Here is a 15,110-nt window from a genome sequence, read left to right as displayed (position 1 = left end):
GGAGGAGGCGGAGCGGAGGTGAGTTGGGGCGGGGAGGCGGGGTGGGGAGCTGCCGGTGGAAGAAATTAAGTTCATATGGGGGCAGCAATTATTTCAGGGCCATTAATCCACCATTGATCCCCACATATCCTTTTGGAGATCAAGCAAAGAAAAAACATTGACTTCTTAAGAATAAGTACAGACAGTTTTATGTTTTATACAATAGAAACCCGTGTGGTTTTCACTGACTTACTTTTTTGATTATGCTGTTTCAGTGTGTCTCAATCTCCGTTTTCTTTCTGCAAAACAATGAACAAAACAAAAAAAGATTGTTAGAAATGCAGTTGCCAAAACAAATTACATTGTTATTTGACATTTGTCCTCTCCCTTATTACTGATATTTTATGTTTTAATTATACTGTGCACTAGAAAATTATTCCATCACTGATTTCTTATTAAATGAATGGTTTTATAGATAGAGAAGTTTCATAAAGCGGGAATCAACTTTGTCAGGAGGGATTGTGGAGAGAGTTTAGTAATTTGAGCATGACACCCAGAAAATCCCAGATTCTATTCCAGACTTTGCCAATGACATGCTGTGTGGCCACGGCCAAGTGACTTCCTTTCTCTATGCTTCAGTTTGTGTGTGTGTAAAATAGGGATGTACTATCTCACAGGGATTGTTTGTAAAGCACTCTGAAGATGTAAAGTGATATATAAAATCCCTGCAAAAGGAATCATATTATTTCCTCTTGCCAATTCAAATTTCTTGTTTATCCACAGAGCAGATACAGCACTAATAGCAACAGCAAACACTTCCCCCCACCACTGCCCCACTAATGTGCCTCAGTGCCAACCTGGTGGAACCATTCTATGAGAGAGCAGTGACTTTCAACAATTCAGTCATTAGCCTCTGCTGAGATTCCTAACAAGGGTGCCTATTGAGTGGAGGTGGTTTGAGATCTGGACGCATATACTGAGGTAAGTATCATGCTTTGGATGGTAATGACTTCTGATCATTACTGACCAAGACCAGATCTCAACCACCAATCTAAAACTAATATTCTGTGTCCAGGGCTGGCACTTCCATTAGGTGACCCTAGGCGGTCGCCTAGGGCGCCAGAATTCGGGGGGTGGCATTTTGTGCGCTCCCCACGGGGCACACGGGAGCTTCCGGATCCGCTCCCGTCGCACCGCCGAAGAAGGACCTTCTGCCGATGTGCTGCGGAAAACAGCGGCAGGCAATTGAATAGCTCAATGACTGCCGCTGTCGCCTGCGGCATTTCGGCGGAGCGATGGGAGCGGAACCGGAAGCTCCCGCGCACCCCGTGGGGAGCGCACAAAATGCCGTCCCCCCAATTCTGCCTAGGGCGCCAAGAACTCTGGCGCCGCTCCTGTCTGTGTCCCCAACATTGTTTCCTTTTAACCACACAGCAGTAATCAAACCTCTGGCACAAACACAAAATCTTAACTCTCTAAAGATTCATGGGATTCTAGGAAAGAATTAGGCAAAGCAAGGGAGATACATGCATGCATCACATTAACCAATAACAGAAGAATAATAGGCACAAATTCCATTATAGAGTGCCAGATTGGTGGAAATGCTTCCCACGTCCCCCCTCAAAAAACGGTACTCTTCGAAGAGTGCAGCCAGTTCTTTATGTAAATGTGTTTGTAAAAATCTGATAAGTACAAAGGAATGCACATTGGCAAAAATAATCCCAACTACAAATATAGAAATGATGGGTTGTGAATTAGCTGTTCTCACTCAAGAAAGAGTTCTTGGTGTCACCATGGATAGTTATCTGAAAAGTTCAGCTCAATGCACAGCAGCAGTCAGAAGGGCTCATAAAATGTTAGGGACTATTAGGAAAGGGACAGAAAATAAAAATATCATAATGCCACTATATAAATCCACGGTACACTCACACCTTGAATCGTGTCCAGTTTTGCTCATCCCATCTCAAAAAGGAGATAGTGGATCTGGAAAAGGTTCAGAGAAGGGAAATGGAAATGATCAAGAGTATGAAACCACTTCCATACAAGGAGAGACTAACAACTGTAGAGCTGTTCTACAAAATCAAGAATGGTATGGAAAATGCCAAAGATGTACATGTCAAAGACGTAGATGTCTTCAGTTGGGGACTAAGCACAAGAAGGAAGAGAAAAAAAATCTTAGGAAACTATTATCCTGTTAACGCAAGCTAATTGGTTAGTTCCTTGATAATAAGAAAAGAGGAAAAGAAACAAATGATACAGCAATATGCAGAAGGAATAATATTTCCAAACGGGAGGGCTCTCAGAGTTTCTTCCCTGTAAGATTAGCTGCCGTTGAACATCAGATATTACTTTGAGTAGCATGCATAGCTACAGTTCAGGATTATGATTTTTAAAATTAGAACAAATTAATTACTTTTCAGTGTTCGCAGAGACGTAACAAAACAAGGAGCAATGATTTACTGTTGTTTAGGAACCGAAAAAACAAAATATATAAAATACAGTCTCTGCCCCAAAAAGATTACAATCTAAAAGATAAACAGAGATCATGTACAAGCAAGACTAGACATGGAGATAATTGAGGCTTTGACTACACTACAGAGAGTTTTGTCGACGCAAGTTAAGCGGACAATCAACAACCGGTATAATTACATTGCTTGGTCATGCTACATTCCTTCTGTCGGCAGAATGCATCCACACTTGGCGCTCTAGCATCAACAGTGAGAGTAGTGTAGGTAGCTATCCCACTATGCTACTCGCCACCTTCTGCACCTAAGAGTTGTGGGAAGGCAGAGTGGATCACAGTGCATCATGGGTGCAGGCTCACGATCCCATGATGCAGTTCTTTCCATCCCAGCATTCCATGGGCTTCTGACTGCATTTTGCAGCATTTGTCAGTGGCCCCTGTTTAGTGTGTGCACGCCATCTCTGTCTGGAAGGATGGATCCCGCACTGCTCTCTACTGTTGTGGTCACTGTTCTGAACACATTGTGGATGGTCATGCAGTATATTATGAGCTCTGAATTTGAACAGGAATCAGAGCTGCCTGACCTGCTGCGTGCCGTGGAAAGAAACAACATCAGATTACTTTTGGCATTCACAGTACAGCTGAACAAGGTGGACCATCACTTTTGGGCTCAGTAAACTAGCATTGACTGTTGGGATCGCACTGTTATGCAGGTCTGGGATGAAAATCAGTGGCTGCAGAACCTTCGCATGTGCAAAGTCACCTTCTCAGAACTGAGTGCGGAGCTCACCCCAGCACTGTGGCACAAGGACACCAAAATGAGAACTGCCCTCTCAGTGGAGAAGAGCGTGGAGATCACTGCGTGGAAGCTGGTGACTCCAGACTGCTACCAGTCAGTTGCAAATCAGTTTGGAGTCAGGAAGTCGACTGTTGGGGCTGCGTTAACAGAAGCGTGCAGGGCCATTAATTGTATCCTACTATGAAGGATTGTGACTTGGCAATGTACGCGAAATAGTGGATGGCTCTGCAGCAATGGGATTCCCTAGCTGCGGAGGGATGATAGATGGCATGTGTATTCCAATTTTGGCCCCAGACCATCAAGTGATGGAGTAATTCAATCAAAAGGGGTACTCCTCTATGAAATTGCAGGCGCTGGTGGATCACCGTGGACATTTCACTGACATCAACGCAGGGTGGCCTGGGAAGGTGCGTGACGCATGCATCTTCAGGAACAGTGGCCTGTACAGAAAGCTACAAGCAGGGACTTTCTTTCCAGGCCAGAAGATTCCAGTGGGGGATGTTGAAATGCCCATAGTGATCCTTGGAGACCCAGAGTACCCCTTACTCTCATGGCTCATGAAGACTAACACAGAAAACCTGGACAAGCAGCAAGGAGCGCTTCAACAACAGGCTGAGCAGGTGCAGAATGACCGAGGAATGTGGCTTTGGCAGATTAAAAGCGCACTGGTGATGCCTTTATGGCAGGTTAGACCTAAATGGTTATATCAGCCTGCTGCGCATTCCATATTTGTTAGGCTAAGGGTGAAAAGTTTCCCCTGGGATGGAGAAATACTGCTGCAATAGTGAAAAACAGGATAGCTCAGGTATTTATATCTCCACCTACTGGCTGGAGGGCTTACTACAAAGTTTAACTATATTTGAAAATTAAACCATAAGCCTGGATTTTTTTTTAGGACAACTACCCAAGTCCCACAGAGAGAGTAGTTGGCTAGATGCAGTGTGATCCAAATACAAATAAAATTCTCAGTAATTTTCTAACTGTGCATATTTTAACCACTTTGGACCAAATTTATCCTGATGTAACTCCACTGAAGTCTCACTATAATTTACATTAGACACATTCATATATACTGTACTAAGTAAATTTTACAGCATTAATGTCCTAAAATAAAATATCTGAAAAAAATCTTTCTATTGTTCTTCATCTCATATTGGCTTTGGTGGAAATCACTTAAGTTTATATTAAATTATGGGCAGAGCTGGTAGGGTCACATATTTCATTTTAGGTTGTCTAATACTTTCCATTATAAACACCTTATTTTCAGTTTCTTATAACATGGACAAACAGCGACTGTTTAGGCTGAAATTTTCCATACTGAGTGACTATGTAAGGCTGACATTTAATGTTTCGGCAAAAATGGTTCAGACATTTCTCAGAATTAAGTTAGGTAAAAATATGTTTTGCCCATGTCAAATTCTTACAACAGTTTCATTGAAAAACTCTAGAAAATATAGGCTTTGGAAAAGAGATCTGAAATTTGTTTGGGGGGGGTTACCCTGATGCCAAGGATGTGCCTTTTGTATCAGCATGAAAATCCACTCACATCTGGCCAAGTAACAAGCCGCCATATAACTGCAGTTTTCACATGCTTAGTAGAGACATGTTAGAATTGGACAGCTAAATTCTCTGAAGAGTCCATCTATACTAAGCAAGCTCCTGCGCAGAGCTGAGCAAGGTGTTCCCTGCAATTGCTCCTCCCAGTACCAGGGGACCACAGTGGCTCTGGGGATATTCTCCCTTTCTGTTTCTTTTCTCCTGTGCTCTCAACACTCCCCCACTAGCACCCAGGAGAAAGAGGAAGCTCCCTGATACAAACACAGAAGAGCCAAGTTGCAGTGCGGGATGGAGTCAGACCCAATCTACAAGCAGGCTGGTGGTGTGGGGACAGTCAGGCTGTGGAGGTACATGCTAAGGGCATGGGCAGAGATCCTGTGAGGAAAACAATAGTGCATATATCATGCATATGCACAAGGGTGCCAAATTAATGTAACCCCCAAGGAGATTACCTAGATTCCTGGGGCTCTGTCTGCTGGCAGCTCAGGAAGGGGGAGCCAAGGCAAACTCAGAGTCAGCCTGGCAACCAATAGAGAGTGAGAGACCCTTCCCAGGGAGTTCAGGAAAGGGGAAAAGCCATTTTTGGGTCAGTCTGGAGCCAGCTAAGGCAAGGGCAGGACTGGCTGTTTGGGGAGCTGGTAAGTCCCAGGCCTGCATGCAGGGTTCCCCCTGAGAACTGGCCTCTGGGGACCTGAAAGCAAGATCCCTCAGCTGGGCTTTTCCCTCTCCACTGATGACTCCCAGTTTGTAGAGTTTTGCTGGGAAACTTCCCCAGCCAGACTGAGTTACCCTCCAGCTCCCTAGGTGAGACTGGTCACCACACGGTCAGCTCTGCTCTGTCCCCTAGTTCAGGGCTGCTGCCTGCTATGTGTGTGTCTGGATGTCAAGTCACAGGTATTAGCAGCGTGGGCACCGCTGACCCTAACAATAGTGTTTTACCCTGTTATATTTGTCTCCTGTTTAATATAATTCTTGTGCTGAATATATTGTGTGTTTGTGTTATTTCTTGGAAGTCTCCAACTATCTGGCCCTAATCAGAGTAGAGTGGAAGAATTACTTCTTGTGTCTTACTTACAACACTCCTGGCTAATACATTCCAGAATGATGTTCTCTTTTTTTGCAATAGCGTTACACTGTTCACTCATATTTAGCTTGTGGTCCACTATGACCCTCAGATCCCTTTCCACAGAACAGTACTCCTTCCTAGGTGGTCAGTTCCTATTTTGTATGTGTGCAACTGATTGTTCCTTCCTAAATGGAGTACTTTGCATTTGTCCTTATTGAATTTCATCCTATTTACTTCAGACCATGAAAGAAGATTCTGTTTGGAGAAACCGTGCACCCTTATCGGCGTGTTTTTAATACATATAGAGGAACTCTCTGTTACTGTTTTTGCTAATCAAGAGGCTGGTAATCCTCCTTTGTGTGACCTAGCATGCTGATAAGTTGCACCTGAATGATTCATTTTCTGTTGCAGCAAACTCAGGAAGAGGGACTTGAAAGCCTTAAAATTCTGTTGTGTACAGGTGGAAACACTTGATATTGGTTCAGTTTCCTTGTGGCCTGAACTTATTATTATGAGAATAACCATAACTTCTGTCACTCCTCTAATCCAAGGATCTCGAAGTGGTTTGCAACTTTTTTTTGATGAAGCTTCACAACTTCCCTGGTGGTAGGTAGGTAGTGGTAGGTAAATACTATCTTACAAAAGGACATATTGAGATACAGAGAGATTAACTGACATGCACAATAAATCAATGGCAGGTCTAGGAATAGGACCCAGAAGTCCTGGCTCCCAGTCACCTGTTATGCACGTATTTTTAAAATATTGTACCCATCAGTTTGGAGGCAGCATATTCCAGTGGCTAGTTGGGCACAGAACTGGCCTGAGAATCTGTCCATCCTTTTATTTAATTAATTACTTTATTTAGTATCAGAAAGCAGGGAGGAGCTTTAGCTTTTATCTGGAACAGACTAAATCCTTAAAATGCCTGTGCAGCTTTTTGATTTTTGGTACATTAATTACCTTGATCTAGCCCTGTCTGTTAAAACAAAACTTGTCTGGTTTGACTGCATTTTTCAGGTTTTTGTTTCTTACCAGTCCTATAACACAGTGTTAAAGCACATTTGGCTAGATTGCTAGTAGTGTCAGATCTGTTCTTGTTTGGGAGATTTGCAAGGCAGTCATGTGGGGTTCTGTACATTTGTTCAGTGAATTACTGGTTGGACTCAGCACTTAGACATGAATCAGAGTATGAGTTATTGGGTTTTAGAGCGTCTATTTCAGTGTGAGAGTAGCTCAGCTCTCCTACTTTGACAGTTTTGGGAATTTATGAACTTGTGAATTCCAATTTGATTTTATGATGCCTGTGTATGATTATACTCTTCATATATATACCTATCTCATAGAACTGGAAGGGACCCCAAAGGGTCATGGAGTCCAGCCCCCTGCCTTCATTAGCAGGACCAAGTACTGATTTTTGCCCCAGATCCCTAAGTGACCCCCTCAAGGACTGAACGCACAACCCTGGGTTTAGCAGGCCAATGCTCAAACCACTGAGCTATCCCTCCCCACAATGATGTCTTTCATTATACAATGTCTTTGTGTCATCCCTCTTGTGTTAAGGGGAGGGAGTGTGGCAGCTAGGTGTGTCTGTCCGTGAATGGACAGGCCATCAGCAATTGACTAGCTCTTACCTTGCTGGGATAATGGGAGCTACAGGCAGAGACATTAACTGTTAAACAGACCTCTATACCCAGTCCAAAGAGGGTTGAAAATGGAAAAAATTATAGGAAGACAGGAAGAGAGGTGTTAGAAATGCTTTTAAAAGGAAACATGCTGTTAGCAAGGGAAAGACCAGACCCCGGGTGGGGGGAAGCCTCAGGATTGAAGCCGTGCATAGGAAGAGGGGGTATGCAGAGATGCAGACCCACATTAGATTGGACTGTAACCTGGTCCCCAAAAGAGCAGACATACCAGGGATAAGTCAGGCCTAGCTATCTCTTGGGGGAAATGCTAAGCTTATGTACGATAAAAGCGTATAGGTCTTCATTATTTTAATCTTTTGCTCTGTTCCTTTGGATAAATAAGTAATATTTGGTTTTGAAGAAGGTGTTAAGTGTCTTGTCATTTACATACCATTTATATCTCCTAAAGGAAAGTCTATAGCAGGGGCCAAACCCACTTGAACCTGCTGAGGAAACATGGTTGGTAACCAAGGGTGCGATAATCAGGAGACCCAATCTGAAAGTAGGATGAATTAGGGAATTGCACTCTGAGAAGTGCAGGCGGTCAGTCTGTCACTTGAATTCAATATAGACAAATGCAAAGTACTCCACTTAGGAAGTAACAATCAGTTGCACATATTCAAAACGGGAAATGACTGAGGAAGGAGCACTGCGGAAAGGGACCTGGGGGTCATAGTGGATCAGAAGCTAAATATGAGTCAAGAGTATAACACTGTTGCATAATTCTGGGATGTATTAGCAGGAGTGTTGTAAGCAAGACACAGAAGTAATTCTTATGTACACTCTGATTAGGCCTCAACTGGAGTACTGTGTCCAGTTCTGGGTGCCACATTTCAAGAAGGACATGGACAAATTGGAGAGCGTCCAGAGAAGAGCAACAAAAATGATTAAAAGTCTAGAAAACATGGCCTATTAGGGAAGATTGAAAAAACTGGGTTTGTTTAGTCTGAAAAAGCAAAGACTGAGGGGACATGATAACAGTTTTCAAGTATGTAAAAGGTTGTTACAAGGAGAAGGAAGAAAAAAAATATTTTTCTTAACCTCTGAGGATAGGACAAGAAGCAACGGGCTTAAACTGAAGCAAAGAGAGGTTTAGGTTGGACATTAGGAAAAACTTCTCATAGACTCAGACTCATAGACTTTAAGGTCAGAAGGGACCGTTATGATCATCTAGTCTGACCTCCTGCACAATGCAGGCCACAGAATCTCATCCACCCACTCCTGTAACAAACCCCTAACCTATGTCTGAGTTACTGAAGTCCTCAAATCGTGGTTTGAAGACCTCAAGCTGCAGAGAATCCTCCAGCAAGAGACTCGTGCCCCATGCTGCAGAGGAAGGCGAAAAACCTCCAGGGCCTCCGCCAATCTGCCCTTCCTAACTGTCAGGGTGGTTAAGCACTGGAATAAATTGCCTAGGGAGGTTGTGAAATCTCCATCATTGGAGATTTTTAAGAGCAGGTTAGACAAACACCTGTCAGGGATGGTCTTCTAGATAATTAGTCTTGCCACGAGTGCAGGGGACTGGACTAGATGACCTCTCGAGGTCCCTTCCAGTTCTATGATTCAGCATAAGATTCCTACCAGCAGCAGGCCCAATCCTGTAATGTGTACCTAAATGCCACAGTGACTGAATGGTTCATAAATATCTAGAGAAGACAAATAAGGCAACAATGAGTACCTTCAACTTCCATTTTAGCCAGGAGCTCAGCAAATTGCAGAATCACAAGTATGAATACTACCATTTGCTATCATTGCAGTTTTATTTCCATAGGCATGGTATCTTACGAACTGGTTCATTGTGTTCAGAAACTGATTCATACCCACCCACCCTCCAAATCCGAGTATGCTTTGAAAGACCTTTTAAAAGGCAACGAGGTTTCTAAGTTGCGACAAACTGGTGAGCAGAGAGGAGACTGAAGTGCAGAAAGAAATATCACAGAAATACCGCTCACACCAATTTGATTGTACTTTCTGGAGTATTTAACCTGAACAGAAGTAGTCCTCAGCGACTTTATCATATAGCCTTTGAGTTGGCAGCTTACACCAAAAGGGATAACATAACATTCTCTCCCAAGTCTGAAGCCACACGTATTGTCACACCAATTGGTTGTAACAAAGACAGTAGCACAAAGTGTAAAAGCACCTTGATTTTGGGTCACTGAACTCCACATTCTTGCTGTTTCATTCTCTACCTTGACCTCTCTAGACTCCCTATTTATGAGGGAACACAAACTACATTTAGTGACAGTTAAATTGGCAGCAAGACACACCCCATCCACATCAAAGCACAAAATAAGAAGTTAAGCAGAAAGACTTATGAAGGTAGAATTCATTTCCAATTTCATATTACCTACAACAGTGTTGACAGCAAACATCAATGCTCTGTTAAGATGTGTATTTCCACTTCCAGCAGATAAGATACCAAAAAAGCAATAGGTACATCTTCACCAAACTTGCACTCTACCATAAAACTTAGCGGCATCTCCACATGGTTTTATATTAATTGTATCATCACATTCCATTTACTCCATGCATCTGGGATGTTATTTTGCCTCAATACTGCTGCGGTCACTTATGGTTTTGTGTTAGAGTGCAAGTTAAAATTAAAAATTCAACTAGAGCTTGAAGTTTATATTCTGTTTTGGTTTTTGCTATGAGATTTGTACCAACTAAAGGTTTAAATCTTCTGCTGCCCCTGAACTCTAATACATTTTTAACTATGCACCATAATGTGTACCCTCCTCCCAGTTAAGCCACACAGCTGCACTGCCTTTACTACAGCCTACTGCACTACCGCCATTAATCTTCTACATTGAATCAAAAAAAGTAGGGCTTCTTCTATGCAGTTAGTTTTGTTTAATAGTAATTTCTCTTTGGGGAAGATTTTGGGTTCAGAAGACTGCATGAGAAAGAAGGTTTGATCTGCAACCTTGTTCTGTATAAGCGCTAGAATCTGATTTTTAAAATCCTTTTAAAATATATTTAACAAAAATAAAGAAAAGCAGTAGTTAAGGCTGTACAAAAGCCATTAGAGACTAAAAGAAAGTAAGGGATGGTTTGGGAAATTTTTACATGTAGAATTCAGTAGGTCTCACTGATATACATGCCATCCCACCCCACTGATCACATATTCATCATACACGTATCTTCTCTTCTCTATATTCCTTGCTATTCAGCCAAGTTACACATTTACCTCTTTTAATCCTTCCCTTGACTTTTTTTGTTGCTCTTCTCTGGGCTTCCACTAATACTTAACACCTAAATTCGGGTTGCCACCTTTCTAATTGGGGGTAACTGGACCATTGAGGCCCTGACCCTGACCCGCCCCTTTCCCCCAAGGTCCTGCCCCTGCTCCGTCTCTCCCTCTCAAGGCCTCACCCCTGCTCCTTCTCTTCCCTTGAGGCCCTTCCCTCTTCTCTGCCTCTTCCCCCAGGCCCCAACCCCTTCTCCACCTCTTGCCCCCAAGGCTCTGCCCCCATCACTCACTCCTCTCCCCCTCACCCCGTGTCGCTTGCTGGATTGTCTCAAGGAGTCTGCCTGCAGGAAGAAGGTAGCCCCAGCTGAGATGGGGCTGGCACAGGTTAATGAGCTGGCACCTCCCCCCACCCGGAAGTAACCAGCTTTTGGTTCAGATGCCATTTAGGGTCACCAGGTCCCCAAAACCGGGCACCTGTCAACCCTAAATGTCACCCAGACACAGATGCCAAAAACCAGACTGTCTGGGTAAAACCCAGAAGGGTGGCAACTACAGCTGTCGATTAATCACGATTAACTCAAAAAAATTAATCGTGATTAAAAAAATTAATTGCGATTCATCACAGTTTTAATCGCACTGTTATACAATAGAATACCAACTGAAATGTATTAAATATTTTTGGATGTTTTTCTACATTTTCTAATATATATATATTATGAAAGTGCAACTTACAAATGTAGATTTTTTTGTTACATAACTGCATTCAAAAAACAAAACAACGTAAAACTTTAAAGCCTACAAGTCCACTCAGTCCTACTTCTTGTTCAGCCAATCGAAACTTGGGATGCCGCTTGTGTAGGGATAGCCCCTGGCAGGCCGCACCGGTTTGTTTACCTGCCACGTCCGCAAGTCCAGCTGATCACGGCTCCCACTGGCCGCGGTTTGCTGCTCCAGGCCAATGGGAGCTGCTGGAAGCAGCGCACGCTGAGGGACGTACTGACCATCACTTTCAGCAGCCCCCATTGGCCTGGAGCAGCGAACTGCGGCCAGTGGGAGCCATGACTGGCCAAACCTGCGGAGGCCCGCACCGCTACCAGCAGCTCCCATTGGCCTGGAGCAGCGAACCGCGGCCAGTGGGAGTCGCAATCGGCCGGACCTGTGGACGCGGCAGGTAAACAAACTTGCCAGGCCCGCCAGGGGCTTTCCCTACACAAGTGGCATCCCAAGTTTGGGAAACACTGGCTAAGAGAAATGTTTGTTTACATTTACGAGAGATAATGTTGTCTGCTTCTTATTTACAATGTCACCCGTAAGTGAGAACAGGCATTCACATGGCACTTTTGTAGCTGGCATCACAAGGTATTTATATAAACAGATATGCTAAACATTCGTATGCCTCTTCATGCTTCGACCACCATTCCACAGGACATGCTTCCATGCTGACGACACTCGTTTAATGTATTTTTTTAATTACATTTATAACTGAACTCCTTTGGGGAGAATTGTATGTTTCCTGCTGTTTTACCTGAATTCTGCCATAAATTTTATTTTATAGCACTCTCAGATGATGATCCAGCACATGTTGTTCATTTTAAGAACACTTTCACTGCAGATTTGACAAAATGAAAAGAAGGTACCAAAGTGAAATTTCTAAAGATAGCTACTGCACTCAACCCAAGGTTTAAGAATCTGAAGTACCTTCCAAAATCTGAGAAGGCCAAAGTGTGGCACATGCTTTCAAAAGTCTTAAAAACACAACACTCTGATGCAGAAACTACAGCACCTGAATCACAAAAAGGAAAATCAACCTTCTGCTGGTGGCATCTGACTGAGATGATGAAAATGAATATGTGTTGGTCCGCACTGCTTTGGATTGTTATCTAACAGAACCAGTCATTGGCATGGATGCATGTCCTCTGGAATGGTGGCTGAAATATGAAGGGACATATGAATCTTTAAAATAACTGGCATGTAAATATCTTGCAATGCCGTCTATAAGGGTGCCATATGAACGCCCGTTCTCACTTTCAGATGACATTGTAAACAAGAAGCAGACAGAATTATCTCCTGCAATTATCTGAGCAATTGGCTGTAGAAGAAGTAGGACTGAGTGCACTTTCTAGGCTCTAAAGTTTTATATTGTTTTATTTTTGAATGTAGTCTTTTTGTACATAATTCTACATTTGTAAGTTCCACTTTCATGATAAAGAGATTGCACTACAGTACTTGTATTACGTAAGTTGGAAAATACTATTTCTTTTGTTTTTTACAATGCAAATATTTGTAATAAAAAATAAAGTGAGCACTGTACACTTCATATTCTGTGTTGTAATTGAAATCAAAATATTTGAAAATGTAGAAAACAAAAATATTTAAATAAATGGTTTTCTATTATTAACAGTGCAATTAATCACGATTAATTTCTTACATCACTTGACAGCCCTAGTGGCAACCCTAAACATCTTTCTGGTATGCAAAACCCAGAGTTCTGAGCTCAGAGATTGTTTTCTTCTGAAGAGCCACTGGTCTGTTGTTATAGCAGCCCAAGCATGGTAAAATGGGTGCAAGTGGTGGCCAAAAGTATGCGTAGGAGTGTCTGGGTGTGCTATAATTGGGGGGAGGTCGTTCAGTCCCTCGACGAATACTTCAAAACTGTGGCTTGGATGTAGATGGTTCGGTGGATGAGACCTGATTCTGCGGTACCCGCCATCTCTGGGATCGTTGCTTGTTTCTATTTTGATCAAAGCATCATTGCTGTTGACGGTGGAAAGAGGTATCTCATGGTCTCTGGTATGGTGTATAATGTCAATTCTTATTAGGCGGGGTGTATATGCCTAGTGTGCACAACATGGCCCAAGAGCCTTTTATGGTATGGAGTATGTCATCCATTTTGGACGAGAAGAGTTTTTCCCTATCAAAGGGAAGGTCCACCTCTTATAGCTGCACTTCTTTTGGGACCCCTGATGCTTGCAGCCAGGAGGCCCTTCTCATAAGCACTGCTGTGGCCATTGTTCAAGCAGCTGTGTCTGCCACAACCAGAGCTATTATCTGACCCTCATTGATGACGGCCTTAAGTTGAGGACGCTTCTGCTCAGGGAGCTCTTCTATGAGATCCTGTAATTTGGTGTAGTTAGAGTGCCATCTGGCCTCCACAGGCTCGATTATGGCCTCATCTAAGGGGAGGGCAATCTTAGTTGATGCAGAGATTTGTAGGATTTGTAGCAATTTATGCTTTGCTGTTTTTCCTGTACCTCCTGTAATCTCTTGATTGGTCGCTACCCTTTTGAAGAGTTCCTGGAACTGCTTCATATCATCATATGCTGTTGGGGTTAGTGGTATAACTGCTTCATCCGGTGATGAGGATGAATTATGGGGAGGTGAAGTATCCTCCTGGTCTATTTGAGAAACTGTTCCTTCCTCCTATCTCTCTTCTTCGGGGATCTCAGAAGTTTATCTGCTTGGTGAGGGTGGAGGATCTGGTGTAATGGCTCCTATATGTGGCCCATGGGTCCCATAGAGGCCATTGCATGGGATAAGGTGGTAGTGGGTAGTGCCAGGGTTGTCCATACCAGGGCTGCATCTGGCCAGAGTGATGAGGCTTAGGTTTGGTAGCCTCCCATGGAGGTCTCCTCTGCACTCGGGAGGAGCGTTGTGAAGAGAAATAACTGTCATATGTGTCTCCTTCCTCATCTCTATGCATGGACTGAGGAGTGGGAGACAAAGGAGGCTGCTCAGACCAGTGGCTCAGGGAATGTTCGGTGCCAAGCAGTGACAACTGCGGTACCGAGTAGACCACTATGTCTCGCCAGTGTAGGAATTGTACCGGTGCTGCTGTGTTCAGTGCCACGTTAGAATTGCAGTCAGTCTTTGTGGCAACAGATGCTGCTGTTTTCGGTCTGTCTGCTCGAGCTAAAGAGTGAGTCGGTGCCAGTGGTGGCAGCATTGGTGGCGGTGCCATTTTCTGTGCCAAGGTCTGCACTGGAGTCATCGGTGCCGTGGAGGAGACATGACGTCTCGACTCCAATTCAGCGCATTGGGGCTCAGGAGAGGTCCGCGAGGGGACGGTGCTGGAGGTGCCCAGTGCCTCATAGGTGCTCTCTCCGCACGAGCTTGGCACCAAGGGTAGAGACCTCCCTGGGGAAGCTCTCTTTTTTGGAGAGTCTCACTTCAGGAAGGTCATGGCTCGCTTCCTAGAAGTTTTGGAAGTTGGAGCCTTGTCACTTCTGAGGGATTGTTGCTGTGTGACTCCGTGGATGATGTTTCCTCAGGAGGTTGAAGGGACTTTTCTTTCCATCAGTACCATTTTCAGACGGAGGTCCCTGTCTCATCTTGCCCTCACTTTTAAGTTGTTACAATGCTCACATTTC

At 43.7% G+C, this 15,110-nt stretch overlaps 1 long non-coding RNA gene across 1 annotated transcript in view; it reads right to left on the bottom strand.

Annotated features, from left to right (window-relative positions):
- Positions 1-15,110, bottom strand: part of LOC123351974 — a 180,926-nt gene that overhangs the window by 72,299 nt on the left and 93,517 nt on the right. Inside the window, exon 2 of the long non-coding RNA XR_006574080.1 lies at positions 233-278. This is a non-coding gene — a long non-coding RNA (uncharacterized LOC123351974). The remainder of the gene's footprint in view (positions 1-232; positions 279-15,110) is intronic.

The sequence above is a fragment of the Mauremys mutica genome, chromosome 1, assembly GCF_020497125.1.
Source record: "Mauremys mutica isolate MM-2020 ecotype Southern chromosome 1, ASM2049712v1, whole genome shotgun sequence".
Classification (NCBI taxonomy): Eukaryota; Metazoa; Chordata; order Testudines; family Geoemydidae; genus Mauremys; species Mauremys mutica.
Note: the sequence above shows the minus strand (reverse complement) of the source record. Positions and strands in the feature narration are given on the sequence as shown.